Raw genomic sequence first — 23,466 nt, 5'->3', positions numbered from 1 at the left:
CTCTCCGTTTACATTGATGGACATAAGAACCTCTATAGCCCTTAAAACAACTATGGTAGTTTGTCCTTTGCAACAAAGACAGCATCTAGAGATTGGTCAGGGCACCATGACCCTGAAAGATTATCAACAACTCTCTTTGTGTGTTTCGACTCACTTGGTTTCTGACTTCAGAAGTCTTAAACTAAGAAAACTCATTTCTTTTCTTGTGAATAAGAAGACTAAAATAAAATCACCTGTACCCATTAAGTTGGACACCAGTAATTGTGATACTGTGAGAGTATGGAAGTTTACACCTTGTCAGTATTCATACATAAAATTTGCAAACAAGTTAACAATGTGAGCAAAATTGTTGCAATGAGATTAAACTACTCAGTGGAATCAAATGGTTTTGAATGTGCTCCAGGGAATTCAGAATTCCTAATCTCTGAAGACAGAATTTATTGCTAGCCCACATAGCTCACAACTTCATTGCACATTTAAACAAACTAAACCAAGAGAAACCAAAACTTTGACTCCTAATGACTGTTACAGAGAAAGATAAAACTAAAGTCCTATGCTTTGCACTAAAGTCATTTCTTTAAAATGAGATGTGAATTGTCAATATTTCTAATATCATCATTAATTTGCTAAACACTTGTGTAGCCCTATATCTGAATATTTTAAATTACTTTTAATTGGGTATATTCATTATTTTCTACAAGCAGGCTCCAATTTGTGGATTTATGCCCTAATAAGAAAAAGAAACAGAATTTTATCAACAGTAATGATAATATTTTAAGTACCAATTTTCCTGTGAACTACATTATGATCATACAATCAAACATATTAAATAAAAAATAAATCAATTTGAGAAATTAACTTGCATCTTTACCTGGAGCAGAACTAGAAAAATGTGTTTTAAATTGGTTAATTATAAAATATGTGTATATCCTCCACTGTTTTCACCGTACATAGTCATTTATTTCATCATTAAAATTTTTCCTATATTTTGAGAATTATATAATTCACACAGTTTCTAACATTATTGTGAAAGTAGCAAAATAAAAAGAAATTGATTTTGTTTTGGAATTTGCATATAGAACACACTGCTTTCAGCTGGAGAAATAGCAATCAATTCTATAAGCACAATTTTTCAAATGAAAGTTCTGATAAAGAGTTCCTAATTCTTTATTATGTGCATGAACTTTACTCTGTACATGAATTATGTTTTATATTTGTGTATTTAAAAACTGTACTTTCATAAATGTAATTTTTTTCAGAATTATGTGACCTGTCTGAGCACCCGCTATAAACTTTTACATTACCTTACCTATCGTATGTGTTCCCTTATAAAGATATTTCCCTTTCATAAGAGAATAACTCTGACCATGAATCAGATTACTCCTGAAGGCTTATTTCCCACAAATATTAGCTGTAAAAGCATTTTTTGCTAACTCTATAATTTCTTCCTAATATTTGTTTCCAAATTCCCTGATTGGAATACACTTATAAAGGAAGAAATGCATAGCCTTATCATTATGTTGTTACTTAACATTCATTTTTGTCACTTGTTCTGTTATAAAAGAGTATGAAATAATTTGTCAATGTAACTAATTTTTATTGCATTATATTGACATATTTTACATAACAACCCTTTGGGATGCTTGTAGCACATATCATTTTTAGAGTTTTTCTTTTTGTAGAAAATGTTAAGGAGAAAAAAGACAAAAATAAATAAATACATGGAAATTAAATAACATAAAATCCCATGTACTTAGAGAAGCACATATATTCCTTATTTTCCACGTCTCTTATAGAGCCCTTTTAAAGCTGCTAAATGAATACTACACTTTTAACTTTATGGAGATCATTGCTTTTCCCAGTCAATCTTTGACTGGTTAAAAACAGCTTATTTTTAAAGCAAAATATTGTTTGTGATACTCTTCTATGAATTCATATTTTAGATTTTACTATTTTTTACAAAATTCTTCCCTTAGTTTTAATTATACATATATATATATGTATATATCTATTCATCTTATGAGCAAATTGGAAATAGGTTTTTTCCCACTACATTTGTAGGGAAAATAGCATTAAATGAAGGCTTTGATTATGAAAAATTTGCATTAGATAGGCTTTGCACAGGATTTTAGCTTAAATGACCAATTTATGCACAAACTCAATTTTAAACCATAATTCTTCTCAGGCTTCCTTAAAACTCAGTCCAGGTGGGACGAAGAAGAAGAAAAAAAAAGCTATTTTGGCAAACTTGTCTCCTGACTCAGTTTGTAATAAACATCTTGGTGAACTCTGTTCTGAATAACAAAAACACATATAATATAGCAGAAGTTTGACCATGAAACCTTCAATATCCTGTCTATACTAAGAAGACTGAGAAAAGAGAAAGAGTCCCTACCTTTTAAAACAATTTCTGGCTTTATGTGTCTCCTTGTCACAATACGAGCACATTTCAAAGGTCTCAATGGTCAAAGCTTCAATTTTGAAAGGTCTTTGCAAGAAGAAACTTACATCCAAGGTATGACTTGGGAAGACAGGCTTCCAAGAGAAACGTGGCAGAAGGATGCAAATATCAATGCGGTTCAGGTAATGGAGCTAAATGGCAGCTTAAAAATATCATCCCAGAACGTTAACTCTACAGCAGATACTGACTCAGTGCGTCAGTTAATTGGATAAATTACAGAAGGTCAGTGAGTGACCGCTCAGCAGATAGTGTGAGATAATGATGATAATTAATTGGAGAAAAGGAGAAAAAAGGGAAGGATCTATTTTATTAAATAAGATCTTTAAATACAAAGTAAAACCTCCAAATCTGAGTCTTGTCCAAAGATCTTCTAGTCTGTTTCATTGGGTTAAAGTATCACCTGTTGGAAAGTTATCAAATGACATTTGAGAAAGTTATCAAATGACATTTGAGTTATCAAATGACATTTGACATTTGAGAAAGTTATCGAAAGACATTTCATTGATAATGAAAAACAAAGGAAATACAGCAACATAGCTGGCATTCAGCACTTGTATTTAATCTGAAAGGACTAAAACTTTCCCTGATAACATAAAAAAGGAAGAACTAAGATCCCCTATATCTTGAAGAAAAAAAAATGTTGCATAAACAAAACTTGAATAGATACAAAATCAAATACCTAAATGTTCATATTATGTAGTTGATGGGCTTCAGTTACTGTGACATATTTCAGTTAAATATCCTTTAAGATGCTTGTAGTATATATATATATTTTTTTTTTTAACTTTTTTTAAGAAACTGTCAGAGCCACTTTAAAATCAATATCTAATTAAAATATTTAGTGCATTAATTTTATAAGACCTACACATTCTAAATATCATAATATGTAATATAATACTAATATATTATTTGATAGATTTTTTCCTCATTTTTTTGTGCTTTATAAGCACCTAAAACTGAGGTTATCTTGAGCCAAAGCCCTGCATCCCCACCAATCTCCATGATGTGTAACAGAATAATCATGAATATCATATAATGAAAGACTCAAGAAAATAAAAGCCATGTCATCGATTCAGTTATATATGGCAATAAGACTCAAGTGACAAGAGGCGTAACAGACATAACTGAGCATAAACACAGAGCAGACACACATCTTTGCAGAAAAGTCACAAGATTTCAACTTATTATTTAATTCCCATGTTCGGTCAAATTTGAAAGTGGGTCAAACTATAGTTGACTCATGAACCACATGGTTTTGAACAGGGCGGGTCCACATTTACGTGGACTTTTTTCAATAGTAAATACTACAGAACTACACAAACCGCAGTTGGTTGAATCCACCCATGTATGCTGAACTGTGGGTATGGAGAAGCTAGGATTACTGAGGGACAGCTATTTGTTTTACTTGGATTTTCAGCTGCTGGGAGGGGAGGTGCCCTTTGACAAGCCCATGTTGTTCAAGGGTCAACGTAGTACTAATGCCTTTGTTTTGTTAGTTTTGATTATTTATAAAATTTTTGTGGCTGAAGGAGCAAAATTCATCTAGAGTTTTCCGTACAGTATAATGACTAGATGAAAACAAATATAATTAAATGAATTCATTTTATGTAATATAAGCATATTTATTTTTTATAGCTTTGATGGCTAAGCTTCCCCCCACCCCTTCATTTATTTAGTTGCTGAGTCAGGTCTTAGTTGAGGCACAGAGGATCTTCATTTGAGGCATGCAGGATATATTTGTTGTTGTTGCAGCACGTGGGCTCCTCTCTAGTTGTGGCGCGTGGACTCAGTAGTTGTGGCATGCAGGCTTAGTAGCGCCTCGGCATGTGGTATTTTACTTCCCTAAACAGGGATGGAACCCACGTCGCCTACATTGCATTGGGAGGCAGGTTCTTTACCACTGGATCACCAGAGAAGTCCCAATAATCATATTTATATTCTGCTATTACCATTATTTTTTTTTTCCTAATTGGAGAATTAAATTTGATGTATAACATTTTCATCAAAGCCTTTTTTTTTTTTTTTGTAATCAAACTACTTGGTGTCAGGGATTTCTAGGAAAAGATCCAGACAAGAGAGTTAAATGAAATGATTATTACCATTCGTAGCATCAGGTAGACTTTAAAATAACTTAAGCTTTAAACATGTCTACTTTGCAAAATGCCGAGCAAAACCAATTTAGTAGACAAAAGAGTCATGTATTGTGAACAAGCATAGACTCTGGCATTAGGCTGATGTGAAGGTCATCGCTGCCTGGCTTCGTGCTTGTGTGTTTTTCATTTGAATAGACCTTCCCTGTACTATCATCAAACTTTGAGACTCAGGGAGATTGTGAGGGTTGGCCTTACATTTCCAGAAAGGTCTGATTAATCTGAGGTTGACAGGGTACGGGTAATACTGACAAAGAGTTTGAGAAAATTGAGTCTCTATTTCTTCCTACAAGGTATTTTTTCTCAGGTGGTGACATTCACATTAAAACGCCTAGTGTGTGAAAGAACTTTAAACAACCACATGGAAACTAAGGAGCTTGGATATAAATCCACGGGCACATATATTCTGCTGTTTTCAAACCCATGCAGATTTATCTGATTGCTGATAATTTAAAATAAAAATACAGATTTATGTGCCTAGAAAGTATTATTTTACTTTCTCTACATTTGTTAGAAAATGATGAGACAGATGACAAAAAACTCTTTTGAATTGAATAAAATATTAATATTTTATAATGTTAATATAAAAAATTACAGTAATAACTGCCACAGTATAAAGACTATAACTATGACAGAAAATGATAAAGAACGTGATCTGAACTTATATTTTAACAAAAACTAGAATGTGTTCCTGATTCTGGAACTGAGCAGACTGAGTAGTATATAAACACAGGTATAATATTTTCTCATTAGCCTCCAGCCCTGAACCTCAAGGTTGAACTAGTGGATTTGTTTGATGTTTTCATTCCTTTAAAAACATTATATAAGTATTTACTGTGGATTTTTTCTTTGAACAAAGTGTATTATTTTTATAAACATATCAATAATAATCTGTGCTAGTGTGGGAAATTCCATTTATTTTCATGTTATAAAAAAGGGAGAGATTCTTTGAGAAGCTGTTGATCTGGAAAAATCTCCAGAATTGACCTGTTACAGTAAAAAAGGAAAGAGGAAGAAGAAGCAAACTCAGAGAGGTAAAAGAATACTACAAGTCTATTCTCCACAATTTTATCAGCTGCTGGTTGTTCCCAGTTTCTTATTCACTGCACAGTCACTACCATTGCCAACATGACCCAACCCCAAAATTATCACTAGTTTATCTATTCAGTTATTTGTTCATTTCCCCCATTCTCTATATCTTATAGTCACAGTTGTGACATCAATTATTAAGCTTTTAATTGAAAATTATGAAAATATTTACCAATTTTGTTCAAAATTCATTTTTCTTAATTTTATTTAACATGAAAACAAATTTTAGAAGAAACAGTTGAAGAACTTCTCACCATATGAAATCAACCTATACTTCCCATTTCAAGTGGGCCTCAGCGGTTTTTTCTAACATCCATTCCAACAACTTCCTGAAGTGTATTTTGAAAATAAAAAAAAAGACTTCTTTTTAAAACAATTTTCCTGGCTACACTAACTCTGCTGAGATTGTAGCATCATTTCTGGTACCTTCTTCAGTGCTATGTTTTCCTGGGCTCAATATCATCAATAATATTTTTCACAAAGTTCTATCTCCTTGATAGAAGTTCTATCTCCTTATCAAGTTTCTATAAAATGGAATTTGTTTCTGTCCTAAGTACTATTCAAAGCACCTGAGAGAGTAGTAGCATAATACTGGATGAACAATAATTCGTGTTGGAAAAGGATTGAGTAATATTCAAAGGTTGGTTTGCAACCACTTAGTTGGAAACAGGTAACAATAGATATAAAATATTATATATTTAAAAACTTGTGTATGAGATTTGAAAATTATGTATATATGAACTGATAATGTTATGAGGTGTATTATGCTATATTAGAGTATATATTCATTATGTATTCTCAATGAGTATTTCATATAATTCCTGTGACTATTATCAGTATATTTGAAGAACCCATTAGTTAAAGGAAAAGAGATCTATCAATATTATGAGTCTTAGCAAAAACGTGTTCTAGGATTTTGAATGTACTCTCTTTTCCCTTTGAATCATTAACCTTCCCTTGTACTGTTTTGTGTGACATTTCTTTTCTAGGGACTATATAAAAGAAACACAGTCCCAGCAAGCACATCATCTGTTTGAAGGACATCCAGGGAGGGACAGCCAACTGTGCTGTAGCCGGACTTGTGCTCCACTCCCAGGGGAAATGGAGGAGAGAGATGGACATCTGTACAAGTGCCAAGGTGCCAAGCATGCATCTGATTATTTAACTAGGAGCATCTGCCTGCTGTCATGGTGAAGGTGTTGTGAACCAGTGTTCTAGAGATCAATCAATGTTTTCTTGTTGTGTATTTCCCTCTTCAAAAGGAGCAAATATCATCCTATTTTCAAGCAGCTGAAATTTACCTGTATGGCTCTATTTTCAAGTTAGGTGTGTAACTACTATGCCCAAACTTCCATCAAAGCTCAATTCTAATATTAAGATAAATGTTTCCAAACATGTATGATGATTAATATAGCCAAGAATCTCTGTAGATGTGCAGCTATTCGAGGATACAATGAGACTGACCCATTCACTAGCCTACGAAAGTGGACATTCCTGTTGCCTGATGATGTTTATCAAAATCAACCTTCAGCTGGTGAAAAAGTCACAAGAGAAAATACATGAATAGGAGTAAACAAGGTAAGAAAAGGGAGCCGGCAGAAGCTTCAGAGCAAGATTAAAAGTCTGCAAATATTTAACATCATTGAACACTAACTTTTTTACACATCGATAGTTTCTGTTGGAATTGAAGTGTCACAAGACATGAAGAGAATAAATTGAAGAGCACGGCTCTATTGTATTAATTATAGAGGCAAAAGCCTTACTCTCCTCAGAAATCAAATCATAGAGTTCAAGCCCATCTAGGAACTAGTTTTCATGAAGATACTGATGTACAGGATTTAGTGCATTTGTATAAAAGAAGGGGCCATAAACAATACTTTCTGGATATATATATATATATATATATATATATATATATATATATATATATATATATAATGAAATTAGTATCATTAAAGAACAGATGGCTCAAAACTGTGAGTATATGGAGATTTGATATATCTAGAATTGCATTTCTTGGAAGTTCTGCATACATGTCTTCATCATTTAATGATGTTTTCCACCTGCCAGTCTCTCCTCTTTTTTTTCCTGCTGTATTATTTGTTTCTCAGAGTACATTTTCTCATAAAATTTTAGCTGTTATTAGAAATAAGAAACTAGATATCACTTGCCAATATAATGCCAACCTAAAAGAAGGAAGGATTTCTTTCAAATGTAGTCATAAGTTAAAAAAAAAAAAGCTAGGTTATTATATCTACTCCAAACTGTATAAACTTGATTTTTAATGGCAATCCATATTTCATTTTGTTTGCTAGATAGCCCAATAGCACCCTAGATTTTGGATTACTTCATCCTAGACATCCTGACTTGGTAAATAAATTTGACATTAACTAGTTAAAATAAATGATTAATACAGGCTTAACATCTGAAGGGAAATATGTTAGTGTGTGCGTGCGTGTGTGTTTGTGTTTCTCTTTGTAACATAATTATATAGTACTGTATTAGAAGGAGTTGTGACACAGAACTTGGACATTTGTCTCCTTTCACTAAGCTCCTTGATGAAAAGGTGCAGACACAGAAAGCGTTAGTGCGAAACCATGGCCTGCCACAGCAAAAAATAAATCAAAAGTGATCACTAGTTGAGCTCAATTTCTGAGAAGTTCATTTTCTTCAAACTGTTATAAACTGACAGGCAGAAACATTTGCCTTTGAGCTTTCTGACAGATCCCATTGAGACAAGTGAAATGGCAGCTAAAAAGCTAAATGGATGCCTTAGGCCAGCTCATTGGCTTTCTTCTGCTATTAAAGATTCTGTTACCAGGGACTTCTGCTTGCAGATGGCTCTGACACTCCCACATATAGAAGCTTGGGTTATCTCCTACAAGAATGATATTTACAATACTAATAAAGGATGCTGTAGTTTGGAATGTCCAGAAGTGAGTCACAGAGAATAGAAAAGCTTTGGACAATACCTTCTTCCCAGAAAAGAATGACTACAGCCTTGCTGTAGAGTGGGTCCATCTGCTATGTGGGAAAGGGGTAAGATTTCTAAATAACAAGGTCAGAGTAATACAATTATTTGGTAAGAAAGTTGGAGCTGGCCTTGAGTTAAGAGAAAATGGTTTCATAAAAACACAACATCAAAAGACACATCCTTTCATTGAGTACCTTCATATTGTAGTAATCATTGTAATTATTACATGAAATACCCTCTCTTACTTTTTTCATATTTAGCACTAATGTTTGCAGCTTCCTAACATGCATCTAATGAAAAGCCAACTTTAAACTTGGAATAATAGGATGGGTTTGTTGAAATAGAACATCTAAAATATGTTTTTAATTGATAGTAGAGAATGGATTGCAGACAAGAAGCAATGATATGAAATCAAAGGAAATGAGCAGGAGTAAACCTCGTGAATTGGATGTCATCTCAATTGTGATTGGGTTTTGTTCTGTGGGAGGTGCTGAACACTGACTAAGTTACAAGGCGCTGTGCAGCTGTTGAGTTTCTCGGTGGATCAATTTAAAGGTGCTCCAGTAAGCTCAATCCCCTAATGAATTTCCAAGGTTGTGTTTGAGTTTTAGACATTACAGGTGAATTGGTACCACGATCTTACTTGGAAAGTGGTTTCAGAAAACGAATTAGGAAACAAAAGAAGGATTTGAGGTGTTTATATTAAAATAGATATCCCTTCTTCCCCCCTTGATATGGCAGGAGATAAGACTGAGAGAGGGAAACATTAGGGGAGGTGGCCAGAAGCACCACATTACCGTGAGTTCAGCATAAACTACTAGTTTTGATCTGAGGCTCCAGTTTCTGAAGAGATGAATTCAACCAAACAAGCTTTATGTGTTCGGGATCCCAGGACTAATTTATTAACTGAAAACAATGATTGGTTTTTATGGAGATGTTAGTGAAACATAATCCCACAACAAATCTTAAAATTTTGTGTAGAAAAAATTATATTAATTGAAGCAAGTATCTTACATGCTCACCTTTAACCTCCATTTGACCAAATATACCTCAATTAAATGCAAAATTATACACACACACACACACCACACTTATATATATAAACCACCACACTTGGGCATAAAATTTTCCACCTGTCTTCTGATTTATTTTTCCATATTACATAATTATAACAAAACATGGGTAAAATTTTGAAGTTTTAGTATTAAATGCATGTTACCTGCAAGTATTTTCAACATTCACATGTATTGGATGATTCTTTGTTTTATTATATTGCTATTTAAATTTTACATACATAATTCTCATCTCTGCATTAGGTTATATGCATCTTGACAACTTTCATACTTTTTCTATAGGTTTCAAAGAATTGGTAATCTATCTTTTATATTTTTTAAGCCATGTATATATTGTAATTTTGTTGAAGTTTAAAAGATATGTTTTTCAAATGAAATGCCATATTTTTAGAAGCATATTTGTTTTGTTCTTAATAACATTGAATTAAATTTAGATAGAATAGCATTCACCCGTCATTTACATTATTGATAATGACAATTATTAAGTTGTGGAAGAACTTTGGACATTATAAAATTTGTTTAAAAAAATAAACACAGCTGATATCTTATTAAAAGACCTTATGACATTGGTTACTTTTTACCAGTTCCTTATTGCCTTTGTCTTCACTCTCTCAGCATCTAAATTTCATGTAACAAGTAGAAAACCAATTTTTTTATTCAAAAAAAATGGCACTAACTGAGTAATATCCAACTATCTTCAGCTATTTTCTTTTCTTTATTTTTTTTTATTTTTTTAAGTGGAATCAGATTTTGTATATTTTTCTTAAAGTGGTCTAAGATGAAATAGTTTTCAAATTCTTGAAAAGAAAGTGGTTTTCAAACTATTAAATAATAAAATGAAAATTAATATATTTAGATATTTTAAATGTTATTTAAATTACATTAATTTTCATTTTATTATTTAATAGTTTGAAAACCACTTTCTTTTCAAGAATTTGAAAACTATTTCATTTTAGACCACTTTAAGAAAAATATACAAAATCTGATTCCACAATACATATATATTAATGGCTGAAGACTGATTCTTTGCTTTTATAAAATAAGGATTTTTGATGCTAATTCCTCTGAAAATTCAAAAATTCTACCTAAAAAGCATTGGCAAAACATTTAAGATTATAGCATGAATAGAAATTTTAAAAAGAACTCTTAAGACTTCGAGTCAGAGATGCCCTTGTTTTAAGTATGAAACATTAGGGATTTATATTGTATTCAAATTTAAACCTGCTAGAACCTCGGCCTGTATTTTAATTTTGTTGACATCAGGAAGAGAAAATTATACACAGGAGTTTGAGTCTATGCCACCAACAGAAAATGCTACAATACATAAAAGTGAAGTCTGATATACAGCTTGAATTGACTTATCCTATGACCCATAACTAACTTACTATAATTAAATAAATTGAAGATAAATTAAATAAAAAATACATTGTTTTTATGCTTCACTTTTAAATGCTATAATACAGAGACACATTAAACAGAAATTTTTCTTTTAACATTGGAAAATGTTAGTAATAATAATTCTAATAATAATCATTTAAACCACAGGAAATTGCTGTTTTATATGTGGACATCATTGAATATTGGCAGCTTTCTATGGATTAATCTATAAAAGAGACAGCTTAGTGATTACATCAATAAGCTCAGACGTCATCCTGCCTAGATTGAAATTTTGGCCTCATTTACTGGTTACAAGATCTCACGTGAAGCTCTCTGTTCCTCAGTTTCCTTGACTTTAAAATGTGGATAATATTACCTAATTCACAGGATCATTGTGAAGATTAAAGGGCTTATGAAATGTGTAAAAATGTAAAAGAATGTCTATGATTTTTTTACCCTAAATTAACAATATTGCATGACTATCTTAAACCAAACTAATCAAGAACCGTGATGGTCTCAGGAAGGTTTTCAATAAAATCTCCAAAAATGCCTTTATTAATTAACTTTCAATAGGATCTTTTCCACATCTAATTAGCCTCTTTTATTCTGGGTCTAAGTACATTCCTTGCTTTTGACTTAACAAAAATAATCTTGAACAGTAGTGTCTGTAAGTCTATAACTAACTAAGATCAAACTAATTGTTTAATTTTGTATTTATCATTCCACACCTTATACGTGATGGATTAGTGATTTCACTACATTGAGTTTTAATTTCCCAATCTGTAAAATAACTATAGTAATATATCTGTAAATAACTATAGTTCTTTACAGATTTATAAATCTGTAAATAATTAAAGCAATATGCAAATATGATATAAGATTACAAATGAACTCTGGAAATTTAAGCTCAACAAGCAACAAAGAGAAGAAGTTATACAATACTCATATGTCAATGGGAAAAAGGTGTTAATGTATAAACAAAATTACACATTTCTTAGGAGTATATATCTGTTGGTTAAAGAATGTACTCCTGCAGAATCATACCTGCTTTTATGGTATTTTCTAAACAAGGAACACATAAAGGCATTGGGCTGTAATCCTTGCCTGAAGCCCTTATTTAAACAATTTATTCATTATCTCTATACAAGTGCTAAGGTATCTAAAAATAATCTTGTAAAGGCTCTAGATTTGTTTCAAAAGCCTTGGTATGAGGAGATTTATTTCTGAAGCATCTCAGCTGGAAAAACTCTTTCCCTCAAGAGATTAAACAGCTCAGGATGTCAAACTTTGATCTCAACTGCTCTCAACATTCAGAAGTAACACCAAGATGTCAATTTCCTTCTGTTTTCAGCTGTAATTGTGAGCCTCAGTAGCAAAACACAGAAAACCCCAAACATAAAACTGTTACAGAAAGTATTCTCCAGGGTGTATTTTAGTAATTATCTCATTTTACTCATGATATATATTGGAAGGATAGAGAAGGGGAAGTCAGGAATGCAGAATTCAGCATCATATTTTATGTATATTGGGAAAAGTAGATGACAATTAAAAGATGTGATTTTTGTGTATTTTAATAGCCGTGTATAAATTATTTCTAATTACAAAGTAGGGAACAGGCCCACACTTTCTGAAATCCATTTCAAGCTCAACCAGCCCCAACAAAATAGTTCAGTGCTCCCTAGACACAGATTTCTTCTGTATAATTTTATCTCTGTGATGCAGATGTTGCTCTGAGGTTTCTGATACAGGAACAGTATCCTTAGAAAACCTTCCCTCCTCAAGGTAATGGAAATAAAAATAATTCGGTCCTGGAACCTGAAAGTTTCATGTTCATGTTTAATATTTTCCACTGTTTGGTTCTTCCTGCCTTTGCTTCTCACTCACTGTCCTCCTGCCTTTTCTACCTCCTGCTGCTGTAACTTACCAAGGACAATTTTTGTCTCATGGATTTGGTGGCATCAAGACACACAAGTGGGTTTCCCCGGTGGCACAATGGTTAAGAATCTGCCTGCCAATGCAGGGGACATGGGTTTGAGCCCTGGTCTGGGATGATCCCACATGCCGTGGAGCAACAAAGCCCATGAGCCACAACTACTGAACCTGTACTCTAGAGCCCTTGAGCCACAACTACTGATCCCATGAACCCCAACTACTGAAGCCCACATGCCTAGAGCCCACAACAGGAGAGACCACCACAATGAGAAGCCTGCACACTGCAATGAAGAGTAGCCCCCGACTCGCCACAACTAGAGAAAGCCCATGCACAGCAATGAAGACCGAATGAAACCAAAAATAAATTAAATAAATTTATTAAAAAAAAAGACCCACACATGTCCAGTGTTCTTCCTGTCCTCATGCTCATAGCCAGAGTCCCTTCAGTTTATGAGTATGAATACAAAGGCAAGGACAAATTGAGGATTTAAGTAGGTCTTCAATGTATATCCTAATCCAAATATTGGTATCAATCTATGAAAATCCAACCTTCCTTTGATTTGTCCAAACGGATTTCCACCCTGAGAGACACTTACTTCGTAAAAAGTGTTTGAGCATCTGAAGTGTTCCAGCATGCCTGCCATTTTTCTAGACTCTATATACAGTTTTTAAAGGAAGGAAAGAAGGATGGGAGGGAGGGAGAGGTGGAAGAAAGGAGGGAGGGAAAAAAGAGCAAACTGTTCTATTAGTTTTCTATCGTTGGTTAACAAACTATCACAAACTTAGCAGCTCAAAGTTAAACAAATTTACCATCACACTTTCTGTGAGTTAAGAACGTGAGGGGCATGGGTTACCTGGGGTTTCTGCTCTTTGTTTCTCCCGGCTGAAAACCTGAAATCAAACTGTCAGCTGGCACTGGGATCTCATCTCGGGCTCAAGGTCCTCTCTCAAGCTTTGCTGGCAGAATTTAGCTCCTGGTGACTGCAGATCAGATGTCCCATTTGGCTTGTGAGTTCTCAACAGGGCGTCACTCTCAGCTCTTGGAGACCACCCTCAGGTCCTAACAGTGTGATCCACTCATAAAAGGGCAGCACACTTCTTCAAAGCTAGTGGGGCGATCTCACCACATAGGCTACAATAGGGACTTCTGTAATATAGCATCAATACGAGAGTGACTCTCCTTCACTTTTGTTAAAAATAATTTAATCCAGAGGTTGACTAGCCATTATTTTCACAGGCCCACCCACAGTGAAGGGGAGATTATATAGGAGAGGCAGTGCAAAGGCTGGATCCTAGGGACCATCTTAGAATTCTGCCTAGTGCACTAGTCCTTATTCTGAGCACTTTCATTTAGAGGGACACATTCAACAGGAGGATAGCAGTAGAGTAATAGATGTATAAGTAGTCAAGCATAGAAGCATAGTGATCAGGAACTAAGCCTGAAGAAGAGAGAATAGAGAGTAACTTTGGGAGCTAAACAAAAAAACAGTTCCAAGCCCAACTTGGTTAGATTGAACAACTTATTTTAAAGGCTGTAAATTTGATGTTCTTATTGATAAGCTGCAAAATCTACCTTGCAGTTTTATATAGGGAATTACATGAATAATGTATGCCATATTCCTGGCAGAGAAACTCAGTAGATATAATATACATTATTATTCAAATTTTCCTGTATATGAAAGATCTGTCATTATAAGACTAAAATGAATATCAGTATCTATGCTAAATAATTTTATCTATGCTAAATATCAGTATCTATGCTAAATATTTGTATACGAAAGTTCTGTCAGTATAAGACTAAAATGAATATCAGTATCTATGCTAACTACTTTTATGTATCCATCATAACTTTTATTTTTCTCCTGCTTATTGAATCATATGTCACATGATTAGGTAGAGTTATTTTGTTTGTTTCTGAAGGTCATAGGAAAGTCAAATTTGGAAATACACTTTACAAAGTTCCAAAAGATGAAGTCCTTCATCTTTAAGTTGTTCCAGGTAACTTTGACAATCAGGGTGCTTCCAGGAAGGAATGACCCTCCTAGGAAGAGGAGTCCTGGCATTCCTGTAGGCAGTTTAAGAGTGACTGGGATGATGAGGTTTACAATTTTGGAGCAAAATGTAGATGTCACCAATTTTACATATATCCAAAGGTGCAGGCAGTCAGAATTGAATACATATTGTACATCTCAATGGCGAAAAGTAGATATAATTGTTGTCATTTGTCATAAATAGTGTTTATACCTATTTCTTTGCCTGCTATAAATAAAAAGCAACTCCAGAGATTGCTGAAAGAAATAGTTTACTCTCAATGCTGCTTCAGAGGAAAGGGAAATGAAATGTCTTCATGTCCTGTTGAGGAAGAACTATGGCAAGAAAGAATGATCCAGCCAAAGACTGGGAGGCATCAGTTTGCTGGAGTCAAGTGTAGTCCATCTCACGTAGAATCTACTTCAAAGTTACCAGTGGAATATATTTTCTTTGCCCTCACAGAAAAGCAAGGCATTAAAGATGCTATATCTGCTGCTGTCCAGGAGATTATACTTAACACATGTATTAATATTGAGAAAAAGTTAGTGAATAAAAAATATAATTGAGTGTAATGGTCTAAAATCCCAGAAGGAGAGTAATTTTTTTAAATTACACGGAATTCAGAAAATCTCCTCTTGTATTTTTAAGGAGACAAAGTTAACATCTTCTCTCTGATTCTCTTCACTCCATGATAAAAGCCCCCAACTCACCTGTGACCTCCCACTTGGCTTCTTGGGGACTCTGTCATTTACATTCATCAGAATATGATTTGATAAACCCTGCAATTTGCATAATTTTGCTTATTTTCTCCCTAATTCTGTTGCTAGAAGAGGATGAAACTGCTTTTCCCCAGAGACTCAGCCAGTCACATGTGCTCACACTCTGGGTAATACAGGTGCCCTGTGTCTCCTCTAGAACTGGGAATGAAGGGCCTGATGAATGACTTGGGAAAGTGAGTTTAAGCAGGTGAGGATGATGGGGCTAGAGTTCCCCAAACTCAGCTAGACGCCTGACCACTTCCATGGCAACAGCAGCAACTCAACTCCTCTGAAAAGTTTCTTTCATCATCTAAGGAGTCCTTAAAACTACAATCATTGTATATACCCATGGCGTATGTGACTTAAATCTAAGAGGGTTATATTTGCTCATCACTTTGAGAGATCAACAATATGGGCTGGGTTCATATGAGGGATTCTGCTGGTCTTGCCAGTGTCACTCACATGACTGCAGTCAGCTGAGGTGTTACTGGAATGCGACTGCTTTTAGGGCTTCAACTGGGATCACTCCACATGCTTACAGCCTCTCAGTTCTGCCATGGCCACTGTGTTCCAGCTAAATGGGAGCTGAAAGGCCACTTGAGGCTTAAGCTTGGGGTGCCATTTCCTCTGCGTTATATTGGACAAACCAAATTGTGAGGCTGGCCCAGAACCAACTTGTATGCCTTGATAGGAGAAGCAACAAAGTCACCTGGCAAAAGCACCATGTCAACACCACTGGGAGGAGTGGCTCTGGCAACTGTGAAAATCTACCAAAGTCCACCATCTTCCACACTATAATTCCTATGCTTCTTAAATGTAAAATATACTCCACACCTACCTCCAAAATATCATTCTATTTTCTAAATCAGGTCTAGATGTGGATGAAGATGCCTGTCCTCAATTGCACTTTCTTGGTGTGACTCCTTTTTATCTAGAGACATATGAGCTAAAAACTACACATCCAGAATAAAATGGTGACACATGAAAAGAATAACCACAATAGGCACTCTTGTTCAAAAAGTAAACATAGGAGGCACAGAGTAATCAGTGGTCCATAGCAATTCCTAAATCCAACAAGGCACATGCTGCTGGGTTCCTCTTACTCAGCATATTTATTGATTGATCCCAGTATATTTATATTTATTCATTGATCTCAGTTCTGGTCACTATGAGTGGAATCAAGTATATTTATTGATTGATCCCAGTTCTGGTCACTATGAGTGGAATCAAGTTCACAGTTACCTTCAATTCTTAGCTCTACCCTCTGAGTCTTTGTTTACTTTCTGAGATGGAATAACGTCTTTAATAAACAATGGTTTGTGTTTGCATCTGCATAGCTTACTCAGCCTACTTTCTACATGAGGGAAATAAATTAGGGTCAAAGGGGTCTTTTTTCTCTTTTATCTCAATTTCTTTTGGTGCATGCTGTTACAAGGTTCAGCAACTTGAGCTGAGCATGGATGCACAGTTCTTGTTCTGGTCTTTCCTGAGTTCACTCACATGGCTGCAGTCGTCCTGTGGCTTCATGAGGGGCTGGCTGTCCTAGGGCGCCTCAGCTGGGATGGCTTGCATCTGTTGCATGTGGTCTGTTCCTCCACAGGCTAGATAGTTCTTCCTTATGTGGCAGCACCGTGCTCAAAAAGCACAAAAGCTGAAGCTACAGAGCATTTTGATGCCTAGGCTCAGAATTCACACATCATCATCTTCATCCATTTTACTGGTTAAAGCAAGTCCAGCCCAGATAAAGAGTTGGGGAAATGGACTCCACCTGTTGAAGGAAAGGAGCAGCATCATACAGTGAATATGAAAGAGCATAGTGATGAGAATAATTTTTGTGGACATCTTTCACACAATCTGTCTCTTTTCCCAACTCTTATTATTTTAACTCTTTCTATAAAAAACAAACAAGTGCACACTATGCAAATTAAAACAACCTACTTCTCTCCTTGCTGTTACCTCCTCTGTAATAGATGCAATATTAATCAATTTCCATTCCTCCTTCATCCTTTCTTCCATGGCAATATATCTTAAAGTATGTAAAACATGATGGAACTTTGTTACTTAGCATGGAAAGGATGCAAAATATGGTTTTGTGTGCACTCTTTTAGTGATATTCTTAGTAATTCTTGCCTTAAGGTAGAACATATACTACAAGTACTGTAGTATTCAGTTTGTTTTAGATCATATTCCATTTGCACAATATGCCATTTGTCTTAAGACACACATTTTCATGTGATGTGTGTGCTATTGTTTGCTAAATTTTATCTTTTTTACTCTTACTTTGCATTATATATTTGACTCATAAGAATTAGATGAGTGGCTCAAACATGAATCAGTGACACATAAAAGTAATGATGAAAGGGCCTCCCTGGTGGCGCAGTGGTTGAGAGTCCACCTGCCGATGCAGGGGATACGGGTTCATGCCCCGGTCTGGGAGGATCCCATATGCCGCGGAGCGGCTGGGCCCGTGAGCCATGGCCGCTGGGCCTGCACGTCCGGAGCCTGTGCTCCGCAACGGGAGAGGCCACAACAGTGAGAGGCCCGCATACAGCAAAAAGAAAAAAAAAAAAAAGTAATGATGAAAATTGTAACATAAGTACAACTTTGTAAAACATCATGAACATAAAAATGATAAAATTTAAGGCAAAATGAAATACGAATCTGTATTTGCATTAAGTGATATGTAAATATAATAGCTTCTCATAAACAGCAAAACAAGAAAATTGTGCACAGAAGTACCATGAACATGAGAAAAATCGATTTTTTTGGATTCCTGATCCATTTGCACCTAGTTCCTAGTGGGAGTCAGTTATTAAACTTTATAAGATTGCATACTGATGTCATTCATATATTGACCTCATTTTTAAAATGTACTGTCCTTTGTACTAAACCAATTGTTTTCATATTGTTTCATCACAAGTTCAGCACATAATTTATAGAACCAAGTTGGTTATTTTTTTTCCTAAGTATAGGAGGAAGAGAACAGAATCATCCAAGCATCATTCAAATTAACACTTTTCCTCTCAAGAACAAGTACAAGGCACTGTAATACCTGGAAGATTGTAAAGCCAACTACTAGGTTAACAAATATTATGCTCAAGTAGAAATCAGAAAAAGCTGTTGACAAAACTTGGTCTATTAAATTACACCGTTGGAAGTGACAAAATATCAGTGTCACACAACCAAGGGCAGTTACTCTCCAGATGAGTGGAAACAGTATTTTATCCCAAAGGTGAACAAAATCGATTTGCACCATAATGTGTAGATTATAAATCAGCACTTAGTTTATGTGGCTGACATATCTGAGGGAGAATATTTTAACAATTTTTCTATGTATCACTGAAAATACACTTAGTACGAAAGTATATTTTGGTTAAATATAATTGATTATTTATGAGTTGTGATACAGCTATAAAGGAGGCTAAGTTATATGCTGATGGAGCACCAGCTACATGCAAGGACAATATTTAAAGTATTTAATAAAATATTTAACAACTGGTATGATATAGGCAGCACTCTAACACAACAAAAGGAAACCATAAGCCATCTACATGGAGGTACCTGTGCATAGTAGCTAAAGTTCAGCCACACCAACGTATGCAGTAAGGAAAGACACTAATATAAAATAGATAAAGTGAGGTATTTTGGGGGGTTGGGGGTCAACACTCTGCCTCCTGATCTTTAAACCAAACCTGATTAAGAAGGGTTTCAGTTGTCTGTTCTATAAACTTGAGTTCCCATAGCAGCCAGTGCACTTAAAGCATGTCAAGTGTCCAGAGGCTGATACTCACCTGCTGCCCCCACCACAAACTAAAGAGAGTTGTGCATTATCAGATAAATAAGAGAGAATTGTGCATTATCAGATAAATAAGCTAGACTTCGAATAGAATAAAGAATAAGCAAATGGAACTTTTTACTAAGAAATTAGTGAAATGTAGTAAATCAAGTCTTCATGGGAAAAAAGTATATGACAAAACCAAGATGCAGTGTTTACAGGACTGAATAAGATATTTCACAATCATAATGACAATTTTGCACACTGAAATCATCTTAAGATGGACATCTAGAAACACATTCCATATGTTAATGTATTCTGATGACTGCCCTGGCGAGCAGTGTGTCTTTGTATTCCATTCCACTAATGAAGGAACACAGGAAGGTTGGAGGTGACTCAGTCAGTGGTCACAGAGTGAATTTATAACTGCCGAAGTCTGATTTTGAGGATCAAATTTTCCATTGTGATCCAATAATATTACCTCTCACATATTTTAAAGTGCAATTTATCATAATTAAATTAATCTCTGAACATAAAAATTTGCTCATTTATAAATATAAATGTGCATCAAGGTGGTAGGAGACTTGGGGCATTCACATATGCTCATCATCCGTGAATTTGATTTCTTGTGTAGAAAAAACAGAGCTTATCACAATTCACAGACTCCAATTAAAGAAAATTTCTAAATTAGTGGTCTTTGGGAGCTGTAAGGTTAATTAAACCTTAATTCACTCAGCACCCTGAATTTAGAATTTAGAAACCTATCCGTGGAGAGATCAGATTGTCAAGAGAGCATCATCAATGGCTAAAAGTTTAGAGGAATCCACACACAGGGTGAGACCCTGCCTTGGAGAGAGTGTAGGATTTGTAGAATGGAGCAAAAATTAAAGTTAAAGATGGAGGACACTGTGTCTGCTGGAATATGGGAAGATGGAAGTGGGAAGCTTGGTGCTAATATCACCATGGTGGCCAAGGAGATCCACTGGACAAAGGTGGTCCATTCAGTTAAGCTGCTCTCTGTCTTTTGAGACTAGATCTAGTTCATACATGGTGAGATGGACTTAGTATGTTCTTGCATTTTGCTGTCAGACAGGTGATCAGCAGCCCTCTATCTCCCATGTAACCTTGGGAACAGGAGGCGTGTTCTGCCAGCATCACCACATTTTATACATGCAGAAACCAAGTCTTAGTGATGTAGAGAAATTTGCCCCAACACACAAAGCAAGTTAGAAAATAAGAGTCCCCTGCTTACTCTTCACTTTTTCATAAAACAAGATTTATGGTATTTTTCCATAAAGTAAATAGACCCCAGATGATTTAAATTATTGAGTTCCATTTTGAATGAAAATGTAAATGTTTATGATATATGCTTTTGAAGATTATTGGGATAAGGCAAGATAAAGGAAAATATAAGGAAAAGAAGATGATTCAGGCCACCTGCAATGAATTTCAAGAAACTGCAATTGACCTGGATTTGTAACACAAATAGAGCTATTGCAGACTTTTAAGGAGGACAAGGTTTTGGAAGAAAATGGCTAAAGAAACCTAAATTCATATTTACTTCTCAACCCATCAGCAGAAATTGCTGCCAAATTGGCATTCTCTGATTTATTATTACCCAAACAAATAATTAAGGGAGTGAGGGCCAGTCTTTTTTGCAGAAAACAGAGTTTGTGCAGAGGAAAGGGCATGCTGGCTACAATGAAAACAAGTATAATATATTGGGGAGAAAGGAGCCCAGAAGGAAGTAAATACCACAGGAAAGACATTACTGGGAGAGATATATACCTCTTTATTATAAACCAAAGAGAGTGAAATTGCAGGAAATAGAAAGGCTAAGGGGTAGAATTTTTGCCAAGAAGAAAGAAAAGTGAGTGGAAAATAAAGTTCAGGCAAAAGGAAAATCATGGTATAAGAACTGTTCATCTGGACAGAAAAGTCCTTGTAATAGAGACATAGGACCTATAGGGGTCTGAGAACCTCCTGTCACAGAACTGAAAATATGAAAGGAAAAAGAGAGCAAATAATTCCACATTCTTCTCTAGGAGCTTCCAACATGAACTCATGTCATCAGACTGTTCACTATTTCTTATCTTGTTATAATTATCTATGGTCCTCCGGTTCACTTTCTCTCATACCTTCCAAATTTGTTACCCGATGACTATCTCATTCCACATTATCATTCCTGCCATAATTCAGGATGATTCAAAAATTCACAGAATATCATGGACATTTAGGTTACTTCCATGTCCTGGTCATTGTAAATAGTGCTGCAATGAACATTGGGGTGCATGTGTCTTTCTGAATTATGGTTTTCTCTGGGTATATGCTCAGGAGTGGGGTTGCTGGGTCGTATGGTAGTTCTATTTTTAGTTTTTTAAGGAACCTGCATACTGTTCTCCGTAGTGGCTGCATCAATTTACATTCCCACCAACAGTGCAAGAGGATTCCCTTTTCTCCACACCTTCTCCAGCATTTACTGTTTGTAGATGTTTTGATGATAACCATTCTGACTGGTGTGAGATGGTACCTCATTGTAGTTTTGATTTGCATTTCTCTAATAACTAGTGATGTTGAGCACCTTTTCATGTGCCTTGGCCATCTGTATATCTTCTTTGGAGAAAAGTCTATTTAGGTCTTCAACCCATTTTTTGATTGGGTTGTTTCTTTTTTTGATATTGAGCTACATGAGCTGTTTGTATATTTTGGAGATTAATCCCTTGTCAGTTGCTTCATTTACAAAAATATGAGGTACCTAGAATAGTCAAATTCATAGAGTCAGAAAGTACATTGGTAGATGCCAGGGGCGAGGAGGAGGTTGGGGGGGTGGGGAAGGGGAATGGGGAGTTAGTGTTTAATGGGGACAGAGTTTCAGTTTAGGAAGGTGAAAAATTTGGGAGATGGATGACGGTGAGAGTTGCACAGCAATGTGAATGTGCTTAGTATCACAGAACTGTACAGTTAAATATGGTTAAAGTAGTATGTTTTATATTATATGAATTTTACCACAATAAAAAAAAAATAATCACAGAGACAACACTTCTAATATCTTCCCCTTAGTATTTTAATGATCTTCCCTGTTTCATCGGCCCTTCAATTTTGCTTTGGTCCAGGAAACCACCATGTCTTGCCTGTGTTATTAGCATCCCATGTTTTTTCCCCTAGTTTCACCCTAAGTTTCCAATAGTCAGTTTTCAGCAGAAAAAAAGAGTTATTCTTTCAAAATGGAAAGGCTAGCACTCTTCTGCTCATAGGCTTCTAATAGCCTCACTGCTCACTCAGCATAAAAGCAAAAGTTGTGCCTTTGTTCCTTCTAAACCCATGTCCTGCCACTCTCTCCCTTGACATAATTTTCCATCCACTGTCTCTTCACGCTGTTCTCCAAACACCACAAGCCTCTCGGGGCATGTGTAGTGACCACTGCTCTACACAAAACAGTCTTTCCAAAGATGGCTCCTCCCTCACTGCTTTGTGTTCACTCATTTTCCATCTTTTCACCTTAATAACACATCACAGGCACCAGCATTTAGTACCAATCTTCCCTCTTTTATTTTTTTATAGCACTTATATAATCTGGCTTACTATCATTTGACTCATTTGTTTATTATTTGACACCACCAGGAGAATTTAAATCATAGGAAGACAGAGATACATTTATTTTATGACCATATAGCTAATGTCAAACATATCTGGCACATAGAACTTAGGTATGTTCTGAAAAAGTATGTCATTGTTACTATTGAATTAATTTATCGATAAGATATGATTAACACTTAAAAAAAAACAAAATAAAATGAAACAAAAGCACGTATATGTTTTAGCCAAACCAAATATAAATATTAATTG

Source organism: Mesoplodon densirostris, chromosome 17 (genome assembly GCF_025265405.1).
Source record: "Mesoplodon densirostris isolate mMesDen1 chromosome 17, mMesDen1 primary haplotype, whole genome shotgun sequence".
In the NCBI taxonomy this organism is placed as follows: Eukaryota; Metazoa; Chordata; class Mammalia; order Artiodactyla; family Ziphiidae; genus Mesoplodon; species Mesoplodon densirostris.
The sequence above is the reverse complement of the archived record's forward strand: the minus strand, read 5'-3'. Positions refer to the sequence as shown.